The sequence below is a fragment of the Nicotiana tabacum genome, chromosome 20, assembly GCF_000715075.1.
Source record: "Nicotiana tabacum cultivar K326 chromosome 20, ASM71507v2, whole genome shotgun sequence".
Classification (NCBI taxonomy): Eukaryota; Viridiplantae; Streptophyta; class Magnoliopsida; order Solanales; family Solanaceae; genus Nicotiana; species Nicotiana tabacum.
Genome location: NC_134099.1, coordinates 81,957,484 through 81,974,270, shown reverse-complemented (window position 1 = coordinate 81,974,270; position 16,787 = coordinate 81,957,484).

Below are 16,787 nucleotides of genomic sequence, written 5' to 3'. Positions count from 1 at the left end.
AGTAGACACTCATGCACTTGTAACACATGATTTTGGAATATTCTAGTTGAGGTTTATAGATTTTCATAGCATTGCCATCTTTTATTCCTACATCTCATTAATTATGTATGCACCTATGAATTAAATGTGTAAATTTCTTTACTTAATAAAATTTATGTTTTTTGAAAGTAATAAAATGAATAATTAACGTGATAGTTCACAGTTGGCTTGCCTAACGACGACGTTGAGTGACATCATGATTTATAGTGGGTTTTGGGTCGTGATAGCTTGGTATCAGAGCTCTAGGTTCACTTGGGTCTCACGAGTCATGAGCAAGTCTAGTAGAGTCTTGCGGATCAGTACGGAGGTTTCTGTACTTATCTTCGTGAGGCTACTGGGCTCTTAGGAGAACTTCCCTTTCTTAATTCCTCGTCGTGCGATTTGATTTTATTAAAGCTTATATCTTCATTTCCTTCCTATTCATTCTCATACGACGTTGAGCGCTTGTTATCAATTGGGCATTGAAGAGTTATAGTGGTGTTGTAAATGTAGTGCATGATGTTTTTCCCTGCTTATTAGGGCGGACTATCATCGTCTCCTTGTGGAGGGGTATTTTGTCGTTTCAGCCCAGTGTTAGTGTTCCCTACGGTTACGAGCTATGCACAGTGTATGGGCATACGAATTATGTGGGGCATTGTGTGGTTTCTTCATGGGTGCATGATCATGTTTGGTACAACGTGTGGATATTGATATGGTGCTCATATGTTAGAAGTCGGTGGGAGAAGTCGCGAACGCGTAGAATGAATTTTGGGGTAGGGCTGGTTGGCCTTCTCGATCGCGAGGCTCTTTCCGTGATTGCAAAGAGGAAGGCCTGGGAAGACTTGATTTTTTATACGGGATTTAGTTCATTTCTCTCTCATTTTCACTTGGTTGGGTGATTTTTAGAGCTCTTGGAGGGAAGATTTCGTCATCTATTATAAGGTAAGTTATTCCAATTTATTGTAAGTCAAATACATGAGTTATATATGGATTAAAACATGGAAATTTGTGAAAATTATGGGATTTTGAAAAACAAAACCTAGAATTTGATATTTTTTGAATTTTGACCACGAAATTAGACATGGAATTAGCAATAAATTATATGTTTAAGCTCGTGGTGTTTTGGATCATGATTATTTTTAAAAATATTTGAAATCCGGGCACGTGGGCCCAAGGATTGACGTTGTTGACTTTTCGAGCGGAGTTGGAAATTGTTGTAAATTAATTAATTATGAGAGTTGGTGTATATTTTTATTGGTTTGCTTGTTGTTTGACTAGTTTCAGATCGTTTGGCCTTGAATTGAGGAGTTAGAGAGGCATTGGAGCCGGTTATTGGAATTTCGGAACGAGGCAAGCCTCCTGTCTAACTTTGTGAGGAGAAAACTACCTTGTATTTATTAATGGTTATGTGCTACTGTTGGGGGTGCTACGTACGCACGAGGTGACAAGAGTCTATACGTAGCTACAATCATGTTTATGTCCGGGTAGAATTGGGATTTTATCATGCTATATTTGAATTATTTGAACTCAATTTGCTAGCTTAATTAATTAAATTTATGATTGAAATTGATTTGAGAATATATTAGGCCGAGCTTTACAACCATAAGTTGTTTGGAGAGAAAAATTGATAAACAATAAAAAGTCATGTTTGCTTTATGCTCATGTACCTGTGTTGTAAGAACGTGACTCTTAACTCGATAAGTTTCTTCCTTTCTTGTAGATCGGGCTGAACGCCTCGATAGTATATTGAGATGCATCTCTGGTTCGCGTCGGTCATCCATCAATAGTGTATATATACCACTCTGGATCAGACCGTACAACTTCGACATAATCATGCATTATACCGCTAACAGTCTAGATATTCATGAGATTTTCCTTCTATTGAGGCCTGGCATTTTATATGGTATTCCTTATCCGTTTGTGATTGCACTTGATATTTCTGATATTTGGTGATAGCATGTGAGATTTGAGAGATTTATATCATTAAATAAATATTGGAGGATTATGTTAGTTACAGTTTTTATCTCACTACTACTGTTGTGCTTCAAAATTATTTATGAATTATCATATTGATTTATTGGACCACTATTAAGTGTCGATGTGGACCCCTCATCACTACTTCTCCGGGGTTAGGCCAGATACATATTGGGTATGTGTTAATTTACGTACTCATGCCACACTTCTGCACTAAAATGTACAGGATCTGACGGGTTCATTTGGTGGCCATCTTGGAGCATAGGTGCAACTGTTGAGGGGATTTTATGGTGAGCTGCTTTCTATGCCACGCACCACAGCCCATATCTCCATCTTATTTGTTTACTTTATCCTATCTATTTTATATCCCAGACAGATGTTCTATTATTATTGCATACTTTAGTAGATGCTCACGCACTTGTGATATGGGGTTTTGAGATATTCTAGTTGAGATTTATGGATTTGCATAGTATTGTCATCGTTTTTATAAACTACTACTTTTGTACGTTCTCGTGGATTTAAAAGTGTAAATTTCCTTACTTAATAAAATTTATGATTTTGAAAGTAATAAAATGAACAATTAACGTGATAGTTCACCGTTGGCTTGCCTAACGATGACGTTGGGCGCCATCACGGCCTATAGTAGATTTTGGATCGTGACAAACCCAGTAAGCAAAAATGTCCATAACCTTTAAATTTAAAATGTTGGATCCGCCTCTATTATAACTCCACCATAACCCTTTTTGGTATAACTTGCAGACTTGACAGTATGCTTATTTCTCAATGCTCTGTTTGCTGTGGGATGAGTTTGATGCCATAGCTCCATCGCCATGTGATTGTCCTTGATCTCGTGATTATGTGGAGTTCATGAAAAGGCAAAGTTGCTGCAGTTTGTGATGGGATTAAATGAGTCTTATGAGAAGGCTCGTAGTCAAATCCTAATGATGATTCTTGTACCAACAGTTAATAAAGTTTACTCGATATTAATAGAAAGAGAAAGCTAAAGAAGCATGACAAATACATTGGGAATAATGGATAATGTTGAGATGAATGCCTTAATAACTACTAAAGGGAGAAGTATGCAACAAACTAGAAGAAACTTTAATGTTCAGTATGAATTTTGCAAGATAAAGGGACACACTCATGCTGAATGTTACAAAACAATTGGATATCCCATTGGTTTTAAACCTAAGAAGAAATATGAAGGAAATACAACTAACAATGTTATTATGAATGATAACAAGAAACATGATTCACGGGGTAGTAGTTATTCCAATACATCAGAGGGAGTGATGAACTTTGAAGGCATCAGAGGACCCTACTTTACACCAGAACTGTATCAGCTAAATTTTGAAGTTGCTTGGCAAGGAAAATATAACTGACAATTCAGCTAATATGGAAGGTAAGGATGTTATCACTGCTTTTTGGTAGAATCTAACAACAAGGAATGGATCATAAATACTGCAGCAACAAATCACATGACTTCTGATTTGAGCTTGTTGGATAACACAGTTAAAAAGGATGATCCAAAAGAAAAAAGGGTTAATCTGCCTAATGGATCATTCACATATGTAACCCACACAGAATCCTGTAAGTTGACTGATAAGGAAGTAGTGAATAATGTGCAATACATTCCAGACCTTAAATATAATCTTCTATCAGTATCAAAGCTCAAGAAATGGAGATGCTCAACTCTGTTCTTTCCTGAATTTTGTTTATTCCAGGATCTTTGCAGTGGGAAGGTAAGGGGGATTAGTAAGGAGAGAAGAAGAATCTATCTGCTTACTCAAGCCTATGCTAAAGACAGTAAAGCCAAGATAATTAGCGTGATTGCAAGCAAAGGGAAACAACATATTGAACTCTGGCATAGTAGAATAGGTCATGCTTCAATAAAGTCACCAAGTCAACTTTTTCATTTTTCTCAGAATAGTTGTAAAAGTTAGCTGGAATAGTGTACTTTATTCCCTTTAGCCAGACATATCAGGCTGCTCTTCCCACATAGTACTAGTAGAACTAATGAGGTTTTCAGCTTATTACATATTGATGTATGAGGGCCATATAATGTATAAACCTTTGATGGCAATAAACGTTTCCTTACTATAGCTGTGAGCACGTGATTTTTGCCCTATAAGAATTATTCCCATAAATTCAAACAAAATAAATTTTTCCATTGTTTGCAATTTCGTAGATTTTGTTGCACTTTTTCGTCAATTGTTTGCATTTGTCTGCGCATGCTAATTTTGTTTAAATTATGAAAAATACAAAAAATATGTTGCATTTTCATTTAGGATTTAACTTTGCATTTTAAAAATTAATTAGTAATTTAGTGCTTTTAAGAAAATGGAAAAATAAAAAATAACTTGTTTTACACTTTTAAATTTAGTCTTGAATTTTGGTGGTTTTTATTTTAAGTTGGTTAATTGTGGTAATTATTAATAAAGTTAATTAATTTAATGTGGTAGGACAATTTGATCTAGGAATTAATTTTTGTTTCATTTTTAGTTTTAATTTTTTTTTTAAAAAAAAAGAGAAAAAAGGAAAAAAAGAGAGAGGGTTAAAAGAAAGAGATGTGAATCAAACCTGGGCTGATTTTAATTCAATGCCTAAGCCCAATTCCATTTTCCCCTCCCAAAACCCTTGAATCTGCCTAGGCCATCCCATAACCCAGCCCCTAACCCGTCCAAAACTGGACCCTTTCCCCATTAACACCAAACGACCTCGTTTAACATTGGTTGAATCTCAACCATTGATAGTGTTTCATCCAACGGCCAAGGAACTCCACCCCTTTTCACATAATAATGTCCGAACATTCCAAAGACCCTTCAGTTCATCCCCAAATCCCTGTACTTCATCTCCTCCTCCGTTGAACCCCAATCCGCCATTGTCACAGTGGTTCTTCCTCAAACCATTACCAAAACTACACCATACAACCCTCACCCACCCCTGACCCCTAACTCATCACCATATTCCCTCAATTCATCACCAAACAAGGCCAATTTCGGATCTAGGAAGGTAGAAATGGAAACAAAATCACTCGAGTGTTTTCCAGTTTTGACAAGGTGATTAAGAGTCGAAACTGGCCTTGCTCGTTTGTTCTTAACAAGAACACGTGATTGAGGCCGATTTCGGCTCGAAATCGAAAAACTTCAGAATTTTTCTTCAAGCCATATTCATTTGCTATCATATCTCTTTTATTTTGTCTTTTTCGTCCTTTTGTTCTTCTCCCCGACCTCATCTCCTTCTTCTTTATCTGTTCTTTTGTCATTATTTTTCGTTTTATAAGCATCGTTCTGTTTTGCATGATTAAGGTAAAAGCATGTTAGTTGTGATTCATGTTTAGTTTTAATTCTGCCTCGTTTGTTTTGGGTTCCATTTTGAAGTTTTCCGGTTTTGGGCAAATCCATTCAGCCCATTAATTCTTTTGTAAGTTTTGATTTTGAGTGGGATTTGGGCTCTGTCAACAGAGGCCCAGAAAGGGGAATAAGGCCAGGTTTGCAAAGCTGATTTGGGATTGCTATTTGGGTCAATTTGACCCAGGAATTGAAGGGTAAATAACTTAGGTTTAAGGGGTAGTTCATAGAGTCAAGGTGAAAGAATCTCTTGTAACTGAATTAGGAAGCTTCTAGGAAGCTGGGTGGGGACTTATATGAAATTTGATGTTTTAAACTAAGGACCTTGGAGCAAAAACGAAAATATGAAAAGGGTCAAAATGAAAAATCTGGTTTCTTTAGGCTGCCCTAGTGCCTTGCCTATAAAGGTATCCATTTCTTCAAGCTCAAGGGGATTTTTGGGGAGAGGAAAAAAGACTGACGACTTGATTTTCTGGATTCTTTTGTTGAGACTGCTTGAATTACATCAAAATTCAGCTTCTGGATTTCTGGGGTTAGTTTAAAAATTTTCTGAGAAGGTTATTTTCAAGTCATGGCATCTGATTAGAAAGGTTTTGAATCTGGGACTTCAAGAGTTTGTTTAGAGCTGGTTTTTTTTTGGACTTTTTTTACTACTGTTCCTTTGGCATTCCTAAGTTGATTTCATCTGCTGAGTGGTTGAATCTGGGCTGACTGCTATTGCATGTTGCTGACCTTCTCATCTTTCTATTATTTTTTGCTTTTCAGGTATCTCTCTGGCTCATGTTGACTGTGTAATTCGAGTAGAAACTTGATGGAATACAAGCTGTGCTTAATTTAGTGTTTCCCTGTTCCTATTGCTTTAACATTATGTAGTAAAACTGTAATGATAAGTGTTATATGAGCTAACATTTACATATTATAAATCTGGTTTGGGGTTACTGTTAAATATTTAGTCTCAAGGTAAATAGCATATTCAGAAGTGGTGCAAGCAAGTATTGTATAGGCAATTGAATATGTATATTGGTTGGGACTCCTATTTGGGATCAAAATGTATATAGTGTTTCACAGTTGTTTTCCTGCTGATTAAAGTAGTAGTTACGATTACAGGCATGCTTTGTATTTTGCATTTGTTGTTTACTAAGTGTGAAATGCCCAAGCCATGTTGAGAACTTTGGTCTGATTGTTGAGGTTCAGGTGAAATGGGATTTTAATTGCTGGGTTGGATACTGTCAGTAATTAATTGAGCGTGTTCGGCTATTGTAAGAGCTTGGCTATTTAATCCTATAAGTTATATTAATTTGAAGTCTAATTAAGGTTTAAATTCCATATCAGCACTTCTAGTTAATTTAAGGCTTCGAAATTTTAGAGTCATCTGTTGTACAGTTGCTCAAGAATTAGACTTCTAATTGTTTTCAAAATCATGGCATTGCTAAAGTTTTCATGTAATTATCCATTGGTCAATTAAAGGATAATTTTAAAACTGTCGTGTATTATATGGTAATTCTTTGTCTAGCCATTTGGAGTTATCTCGATTTTTTGGTGTTTCAATCACTGCTTATACGTTGTGAAGGCTCAATGTTGAGTCCTGTTTGAGGTAGCTCTGGGGTTCTGAAATTGGGCTCACCTTGGGTCCAAATCCTTGTGAATAGGACTTGGATCATTTTCGCCCCTTATACCCCGTTTTCTGGCTAAGAATACACGTTAACCAAGGCCCATTAGTTGTTGGGCAGGTTCGAACCTTTGGCAAAGTATCAGAATCACATTAAACCTTGCCTTAGTCAATTAATTGGGCTCTTAAAAACAAATTTGAGGTGAGCCGTATTAGGTAAGATATAATTATGGCCCTCATAATTTAGTTTAGCAACCTCTTAGTTAGCATAAATTGAGGTGCACCGTGCCTAACAAAATCTTAAAATGCATGGTCCTCACTTAATTAATTTTGTTTATCCTTAGAAATCGAGGCGTGCCATTTAGCGAAATTTCATGGCCCTTGCAAAGTGCAAAAGCGTAGTTGCTTTAGGTGCGTATTTTAATAATTGACTTTCCTAAACTCGGGTGCACATTTATGTGACCCAAATCCAAATCTCAACGGTGTTCAAATATGTCAAAAACCACGGGTGAATTTATGTGACATGGTTCAAGACGTGTTTTAATAACGTTGCAATTTTCTTTAAAAAATGAATAAAAGTGATTATAAAGTTAAAATTGCACCATAGGCTAAAACATCAGATAATAGGCCAATTATAACAGCTGAGCGACCGTGCTAGAACCACGGAATCCGGGAATGCCTAACACCTTCTCCCGAGTTACCAGAATTCCTTAACCGGATTTCTGTGTTCGAGGACTGTAATACAGAGTCAATCTTTTCCTCGATTCGGGATTTGAACCGGTGACTTGGGACACCATAAATTATCCCAAATGACGACTCTAAATATAATAAATAAATAATCCCGTTTCGATTTTCACTTTAAGTTGGAAAAAACTCCCTTATATACTCCCTTCTCGGGGGTGTAGGAAAAAGGAGGTGTGACAGCTCTGGCGACTCTGCTGGGGAACGAACCCAGAATCTCTAGTTCAGGGTTCAAGAATTCGAGCTTAGATGAATTGTTATATTTGGTTTTATTTGTTATCTAATTTTATTACATGTTTGGGCCTAATGTGCTAAGTGTTGCTTTTCCCTCTTTGATATTATTTGAACTGTATATATACTGTTACGAAACCCTTCTCTTCTCATCTTCAGGGATGTGTTCGCTGGTCGAAACTCCCTATTCTGTTAGTATCATACCTTGAAATAAGAAAGAGGCTAGGACAAGTTACTAAGCCGGATGACCATTTGGTTCCCGGTACGTAGCCCCCTCCTCGGCTCGAGTTGTCCGCTCGGGTACACAGTATAGAACAAATACCCAGGTTGTGAACCTAGAATAACTCAGCCTCATGACGGATCCCTAATAGGAACGTTTGTTTGCATCATGTGCATTTGACTTTGGAGACTCAACACAGGGGTTCGGTCTGTCTAGGACAGTTGTGCCCGAAATGTAAAGACCATTATGATGCATCTTACTTGCTACTTGTGCATTCATTTGCTTCGGATTTGCATGTTGACCGGCTTATAAGGAAAATTTAGAAAGGTTAATGAAATGGTTGAGAGGGATAAGTGCTTGTTTTGAAAAACCAATGTCCCAAAGCATACCGGAACTCTGCTGAAATTTTGAAAAAAAGAATTTTGTAGTTTTCAAAGAAAAGAAAAAAGGGAGAAATCTTTGTGTTTTAAAAAGGAAAAATAGTTGGTTTTATTTTGTCAAAATTGCCCGAACTATGTCAGTTTGATTCTCACCGGACATGGGATACGTAGGCAACCCCCGTCGGGTCCAACTTTCTTTTTGCAAAAATAGCCGAAAAGAACAAAAAATTTATTTTAAATAGGTAAGGTGATACCATTTTTGTCCAAAATAGCCGAATGTCTCCAAAAGGACGCCGGAAGACTATTTTTTCATGAACAGCCACCTTGGGTCTTTTTTTTCCAATTTTTGGTCAGCTAGCGGGCACAACCTTAAATTCTTCCTCCGGAAGTGCTGAAAGGCCGTATTTGCAAAACTAAGTTTTTACTTTTGAAATAAAAATCTGAAAAAGTGTCAGCTTTGTTTTTTGAGTCAATTGAATCGTGATTTCTGTTTAACCACCCTAATAAATGTGCAGAATGAGCACAAGTCAGAATTCGCCAATAACAATCGTGAACAAGTTCCCTTTGGAGTTGCATATGTGGTGGGACGATCTGGGTAAATCGGGACAAGACATGGTCAATCTATACTTGGGAGGCCTCACTGGGTTGCTGAAGATCAATCCTAGGGAAGACATTATAAAGGCGTTGGTTACATTCTGAGACCCAGCCCACAACGTATTTCATTTCTCAGATTTTGAACTTACCCCAACATTGGAAGAAATAACCGGATATATTGGGGGTCCCAAAGTTCCTCTAAGACACCAGTACCTGATTTCTCCAAGGACCGTAGCCGTACACATGTTCCTAGACTCTTTGAAAATAAGCATGGGGTCCACAACCAAGACTTAGCATTTGGTTTTTGTACTTTTCAGTTTATATACAACAGATATGGTCATATAGGGGGGGGGGGGGTTCAACAAGCTAGAGAACAAAATCTGCAGCAAAGGAAACCGCCTTATGTGGGAAGAACACATGTGTTTTGCATATATGGTGGTCTTTTTGGGACTTTTGGTGTTTCCTAGGAAAGATGGGAATATTGACATACGAGTAGCTGGGGTTGTCAGCACTTTGCTCACTCAGGCCAACAGCACCCTCGCGTCCATGATAGTAGCCGAAATCTTCCGCGCTCTTACAGCCTGCAAAGCCGGAGGAGACTTTTTTGAGGGGTGCAACGTGTTGCTGCAGATGTAGATGATCGAACACCTATGCCATCGTCCTCAATTTATGAGTTATGGGTCGATAGAGAAAACATGCATTGAGGAATTTTCTACGAGGGTTGATGGAATTAACTTGCTAGAAGGGGTCACAGAGTGGATAGCGCGCCTCCGTTCCGTTACTGCAAGCCAAATAGAGTGGACATTTGGATGGCTGCCTATGGATGAGATCATATACATGCCAGCCACCGAGCCTCATTTCCTCTTGATGGGACTCAGGAGTATCCAGCCTTATGCCACGTACCGGGTTTTGAGGCAGCTGGGGAGATGCCAAATAGTTCCAAGAGATGAGGATCTTAGTGCCCAAATAGTCGAGATCGGACCTAACGGCCAGTTTCACGAAGCAGCAGTCCGCCAAATTTGTAGTGAATGTCAATACTTAACACCAAGTACCTGTGTACGTGATCGATCCAAAGGTGAAGTTTCACCAGGGTACTTGGCTTGGTATAGAAGAGAAATTGAGTTTGGGAGGCCGGCCAAAAGACCCCACCTTCAAGAATTCGTCGAGGCGTCATAAGAACAATGGGCTTGGTTGGCCAAGGAGAATGAGTACCGGGCCACAATAGTAAAGTTGGAGAAACAAGTCAAAGAACTTCAATTCGAGAATAGCTTGCAAGCCGCGGCGGACGAAGGTGAAAAGAAAAAGCTAGCCAAAGAAAACGAGGCCCTTCGAGCCCAAATTCAGAAAATGAAAGTAGCGACAGAAAACCCCGCCCGAAGTGCCAAAAATGAAAAACTTATAGGTAACCTGAGGCAGAAAGTGAGTGACTATAGTTTTGATTTGAACAAAACAGAAAGTGAACTAGCCAGGGTTCGAAAGCAATTGGAAAAAAATGCGGATGAACGAGCACGCCTGGTTAAGCAGTTGAAAGAAAAGTATAACAATGAGGTCGCGGGATTAAAGAAAAGGGTCGTTGCAGCAGAGAACAAAGTGATCAAACAGGTGAAAGACTTTAAGGCAGAAAGAGAACATTGTTATACAACATTGGCATAATTAGAAATGGATTTACAACAACTTTAGGAGCAGAATCATGTGGCTGAGCAAACTTTGGAAGCCAGGGCCCAACAGATCGGGCGTTTGTTGCAAGAAAAAGGAGTCATAAGAGAAAGAATTAGAACCATAGCCGATTACATTGTGGTGAAGTGCCAAGCCTGTGAGGATATGACTCGCACCACCTTCTTCACGGTAGTGAGGACATTTGTTAAACAGATAATGAGTGACTTGGATATAATTCAAAGGGATATTGCATATAGGCCCGCGGCGAGATCGAATGATGTCCCGCGGGTACCGGGAGCATTAATGTATTCATGATTTTTCATTTGAGTCTGTATTTCCTTTTCCGTTAGAGTCTGTCAGTTGTTTTGAGTCTGTAATTTCTTTCTGCTGGAGTCTGTCAGTTGTTTTTGAGTCTGTATTTTCTTTTGTGGGAGTATGATAGTTTATATTTGGAATCTGTATTTCATCTTTTCATCAGAGTCTGTTAGTTTCTCTTGGAATCTGTTGGTTTTGAGTCTTTGTAATCAGAGCATTTGTATTTTATGAAAATTGAAAATCCCAAAATGTTTTATTATTTACTTTCACACTTATCTCCTAGAACTACGCTCGGTCTGATTCATGCGGGGTCATGATACGTAGATAATCTCCACAGGATTCGACTGTAATCCTAAAAAAAGAGAAACGAGAGAGAAAAGAAAAGGAAAAGGGAGAAAAGTAAGAAAACCGAGAAAAAGAAACAATGGCAAAACAATAGGGAAATGAGAGGATAAAAACAAAGAGAAAGCAAAGGAAAGAGTGAAAAGAAAGGAAGAAAAAGGAAAAAAAAGAAAAGACGGAATGACACAAGCAGCCAATCAAATGCGTAATAGAAACAGTTAACTGCTTAGGTGCATTCATTCCCCAAAACGTGCGGTTACCAATCTGTTAAAGCCCTGATCGCTAACAAGATTGTTGTTGGTATATTGAGTCTAGGCAGATGGTTAGTTGATTGACATTCTGGCAACTCACTCTTACAACACCCGATCAAAAGACAAGCTGAACATGGCCAACCAAGAACCGGAGGCAAGTATCGTCGATCCATCGAAAGAGGTGGAAGAATTGGATGTTAATACAATGAAGGAAGAGATGTATAAGTTAAATCAGCAAATGGCTGAAATGTACCAGGCCTGGGCAAAGGGGCATCCACCATCGGTTTATCCCGCAGACCCTGCTTATATCCCACCATTGACTCAACCTCAGGAACCTCCCATTGTGAATTCGTCTCCGGCCTTTCCCCTCTACCAACAATGCTATGGCACCACTTCGCATACATCACAAGCTCCACCACCCAAACAAGTCCCACACCCCCTCTACCAGTCACACCTATTTTTGTGGCACCTCCACCTGCTGCATTACACCGGTCTTCCAGTGAGCCTCTGTTCCAGACTTACGATAACCAGTATTATCCCACTAAGCCCACCTTCAAAGTTCCAGAACAATATTCTTACACCCCTCATCTTGATCTCCTGGTAGAGACCGAGAAGCCACCTAAAAATCCTGAACATGAGGAGATGATCAGAAAGGTCAAAAGCTTGGAACAATCGTTCAGAGATATGAGGGGTTTGGGAGGTCAAGTAAGTATGGCCTATAAGGATTTATGTCTGTTCCCAATAGCACACTTAAGAGGATTTTGTAGCAAGATGAGAGGGGCAAGCGGAAGAGATGAATTTTTGATGGCATATTTCAGTCAAAGTCTGAGCGGATCGACATTGGAATGGTATACCAGACAAGATCACAATAGGTGGTACACATGGGACGATTTGGCCCAAGCCTTCGCCTGTCATTTTCAGTACAATCTTGAAATTATCCCAGACCGTCTGTCATTGACGAAGATTGAGAAAAGGCCTGGGGAGAGTTTCAGGGAATATGGATTTCGTTGGAGGGAGCAAGCAGCAAAGGTTGACCCTCCGATGAAAGAAAGCGAGATGATTGATTATTTCTTGCAGGCCTTGGAGCCCACTTATTTTGGTCATTTGGTGTCAGCAGTGGGCAAGTCCTTTAATGAGGTTGTAAAAATGGGAGGCATGGTAGAAGAGGGACTCAAGTCTAATAAAATCATGAGCTACTCAGCAATCAAACCAACCACCCAAGCCATTCAAAACAATACTGGGGGTGTACTTGGGAAGAATAAGAAAGAGGATGTTGCGACAATTGAGTCGGGAGCTTGGGTCGGATCCAAGGGCCCTTCACATTACTACAACCAGCTTCCACTGTATCACCAAACTTACCACCACACTCCATATAGCCCACCATGACACTACTACCCACCGCCAGAACCCCATTTTTCTGTCCATCATGCACAAACATACACTCAACCTCCCGCTCACGCGCAATGGCCACAAAGTATCTACCCAGTGCTACAAAATGCCTATCCACCCCCAAGAGCCTACCGAAATCCCCCTGGAATAGGTTTCTGGCCCAATCAGGCCACCAAGAATGAGAGGTTGCAAAAGAAGAAGACTTTCACTCCATTGGGAGAATCCTATACTAGTTTGTTCCGCAGGTTGAGACAATTGGGTATGCTGAGTCCGATCGAACCAAAATTGCCAAATCCTTCCTCGAGGAATCTAGATCACTCTGTGAGTTGCAAATATTGTTCTGGTGCCCCGAGTCATGACACAGAGAAGTGCTAGCAATTGAAAACAGCTATTCAAGAGCTCATTGATACTAATCGGATTGAGGTCCAAGCTCCGGAGACACCTAATATCAACCAGAACCCATTGCCAGCTCATCAAGAGACGAATATGATTGAGATAGTGCATAAGTAAGGAGAGCCTAAGAAGCCTTCGCAAACTGTCATGATGATTCGGTCCAGTGATGCCAGGCGGTTCGAAAAGTCAACAAGTGAGAAGTCTGCGATCAAGCTGAATGGGGAAAATAGTGAACCATCTATGGTGGTCAAGAAGGGTTCCTCAAGTGACGTTGCTGGGAAACATGAAAGAGCGAAAGTTGTTGTTCCAGGAGTGGCGAACAAGCCTGTTGTAATTGTGGAAGGTGCCCGTATAGACCCTGTCATCATCAAGCCGGTAACTCAATTACCAATAGTCAACAGTAGGGCGGTCCCATGGAATTATGGACGAGTGATAGTGACTTACAAGGGGAAAGAAGTTAAAGAAGAAGTATGTGAGACCCATGGTTTGACTCGATCGGGGAGATGCTTTGCCCCCGAAGAGTTGAGAAAAGCTAAAAGCTCCAAAGACAACCCGGTATTGGCGAAGAAAGCTGTGACTGAGGAAGAAGCAGAGGAGTTCTTGAGAAAGATAAAAGTGCAGGATTATTCCATTGTGGAGTAGTTGAGGAAGACACCGGCTCAAATTTCATTATTGTCATTATTGATCCATTCAGACGAGCACCGTCGGGCTTTGATGAAGATCCTGAATGAGGCCCACGTTCCTGACAAAATCTCAGTAAACCACTTGGAAAAGATAGCTAACAAGATATTTGAGGTGAACAGAGTCACTTTTTCTGATGATGAGTTGCCCATGGAGGGTACCGAGCACAATAGAGCCCTCTATCTGACAGTGAAATGCGAAGATTCCATGGTTACTCGGGTACTAGTTGATAATGGTTCTAGCGTGAACATTTGCCCTATCTCCACTCTAAACAAGTTGAAGGTGGATGATGAAAGAATTTACAAGAACAGTATTTGCGTTCGGGGATTCGACGGTGGGGGGAAAGATTTAGTCGGGGACATAGTGCTTAAGCTTACAATAGGGCCAGTTGAATTTACCATGGAGTTCCAGGTGCTCGATGTAGCTGTCTCTTACAATCTGCTGTTAGGTCGACCCTGGATTCATACTGTCAAAGCGGTCCCGTCTACTCTGCATCAAATGGTCAAGATTGAATGGGATAGACAGGAAATCGTTGTTCACGGTGAAGATAATTGGTGTATTCCAAGCGATGCCATTGTTCCGTTCATAGAGTTCGAGGACGATAAGGGGCAATGGGTTTATCAGGTTTTTGACACGGTATCGGTAGAGAAAATTCCAAAAGGGAAGTGCGTTCCAACCCCGAGGATAGCTGCCGTATCAGTCATGGTAGCTACCGAAATGTTGAAAAATGGTTTTGTACCGTGCAAGGGTTTGGGTGTATCCCTGCAAGGTATCGTACAACCGTGTCTCTCCCCAAAAACTTGGATACATTTGGTTTGGTGTTCAAGCCCACAGCTGCGGATGTGAAAAGAGCTAGAAAGTTGAAATAGAGGGCCTGGGTCCTCCCAAAGCCCATCCCACGGCTTTTCAGATCATTTGTTAGGCCTGGCACCAAGAAATGCCCAGTGGCAACAGTTCCCAGTTCAGTGGTTAATGTAGATAGAAATTTGATTGAAAAGTTCGAGAGGTTATTCGCCGATGTGAACATGTTGGAAGCTGGGGAGGGTTCGAGTAAAGTGGATGTGCAGTTTGTTGGGCCCAATGCAAAGATTAACAATTGGGAAACTACTCCTCTCCCCACCAGGAAGGAGTTTTGGTAGTTTGCTTTGATTTTCTTTCAGTTTATCTGGATTATTCCAGGGTTGTAATTCAGATTCTAGGTTCCGTCCGTTTGGATGTATAAACTTTGTTATCGTTAATTTCAATGAAATGCAATTCCACCCTTTCTTCCTTCCTGATAGTTTTATTTTTGTTTTTCTTTTCTTCCTTGTACAGTTCTTTTTATACTGGCTTCAATGATATGACATGCATGGGGAATCTCCAGCCCAGTCTTAAAAGCCAATTTAATTCTGAAATAGTAATTCAAGAAATAGAATGTGATGGTGAATCGGAATATGACGAGGATGAAACCTTTGAAGAGATTAGTAAAGAATTAAGCAATTTTGAAGAAAAACCCAAGCCTAACCTGAGTGATACAGAAGCAATCAATTTAGGGGACCAAGATAATGTCCGGGAAACTAAAATAAGTGTCCATCTTGAACCACAACTCAGAAAGGAGATAATTGACGCACTGTTCGAGTATAAAGATGTTTTTGCATGGTCCTATGATGACATGCCAGGTTTGAGCACTGACTTGGTGGTTCAAAAATTACCCAATAACCCGGCATTTCCCCCTGTCAAGCAGAAGCTGAGGAAATTTAAAACTGATATGAGTGTGAAGATTAAGGAAGAGGTCACCAAACAGTTTGAGGCCAAAGTCATTCGGGTCAGCCGATATCCTACCTGGTTAGCCAATGTTGTGCCTGTGCCGAAGAAAGAGGCAAGACCAGGGTGTGTGTTGATTATCGAGAGCTCAACAAGGCAAGTCCCAAGGATAGCTTTCCATTGCCGAACATCCATATATTGATCAATAATTGTGCCAAACATGATCTTGGTTCTTTTGTGGATTGTTATGCAGGCTACCACCAAATCTTAATGGATGAGGAGGATGCTGAAAAGACGGCATTCATCACGCCATGAGGAACGTACTACTATCGGGTCTTGCCATTTGGTTTGAAAAATGCTGGGGCAACCTACATGAGGGCGATGACGACCATATTCCACGACATGATACACAAGGAGATCGAGGTTTATGTGGATGATGTGATTGTAAATACTAAAAAGCAGTCTGACCATGTCAGAGATCTGAGAAAGTTCTTCCAAAGGCTTCGCAGGTACAATCTCAAGCTCAATCCTGCAAAATACGCGTTCGGTGTTCCATCTGGAAAGTTGTTGGGATTCATAGTTAGCCGCCGAGGTATTGAATTAGACCCGTCAAAGATCAAAGCTATCCAGGAATTGCCACCCCTAAAGAATAAGACTGAGATGATGAGTCTGTTGGGGAGATTGAATTACCTCAGTAGGTTTATTGCTCAGCTCACGACAACTTGTGAGCCTATCTTCAAACTGTTAAAGAAAGATGATGCAGTCAAGTGGACAGATGAATGTCAGGAGGCATTTGATAAGATAAAGGGGTACTTGTCAAACACACCTGTGTTGGTCCCGCTGGAACCAGGGAGACCTTTGATTCTGTATTTGACGGTCTTGGACAATTCATTTGGATAT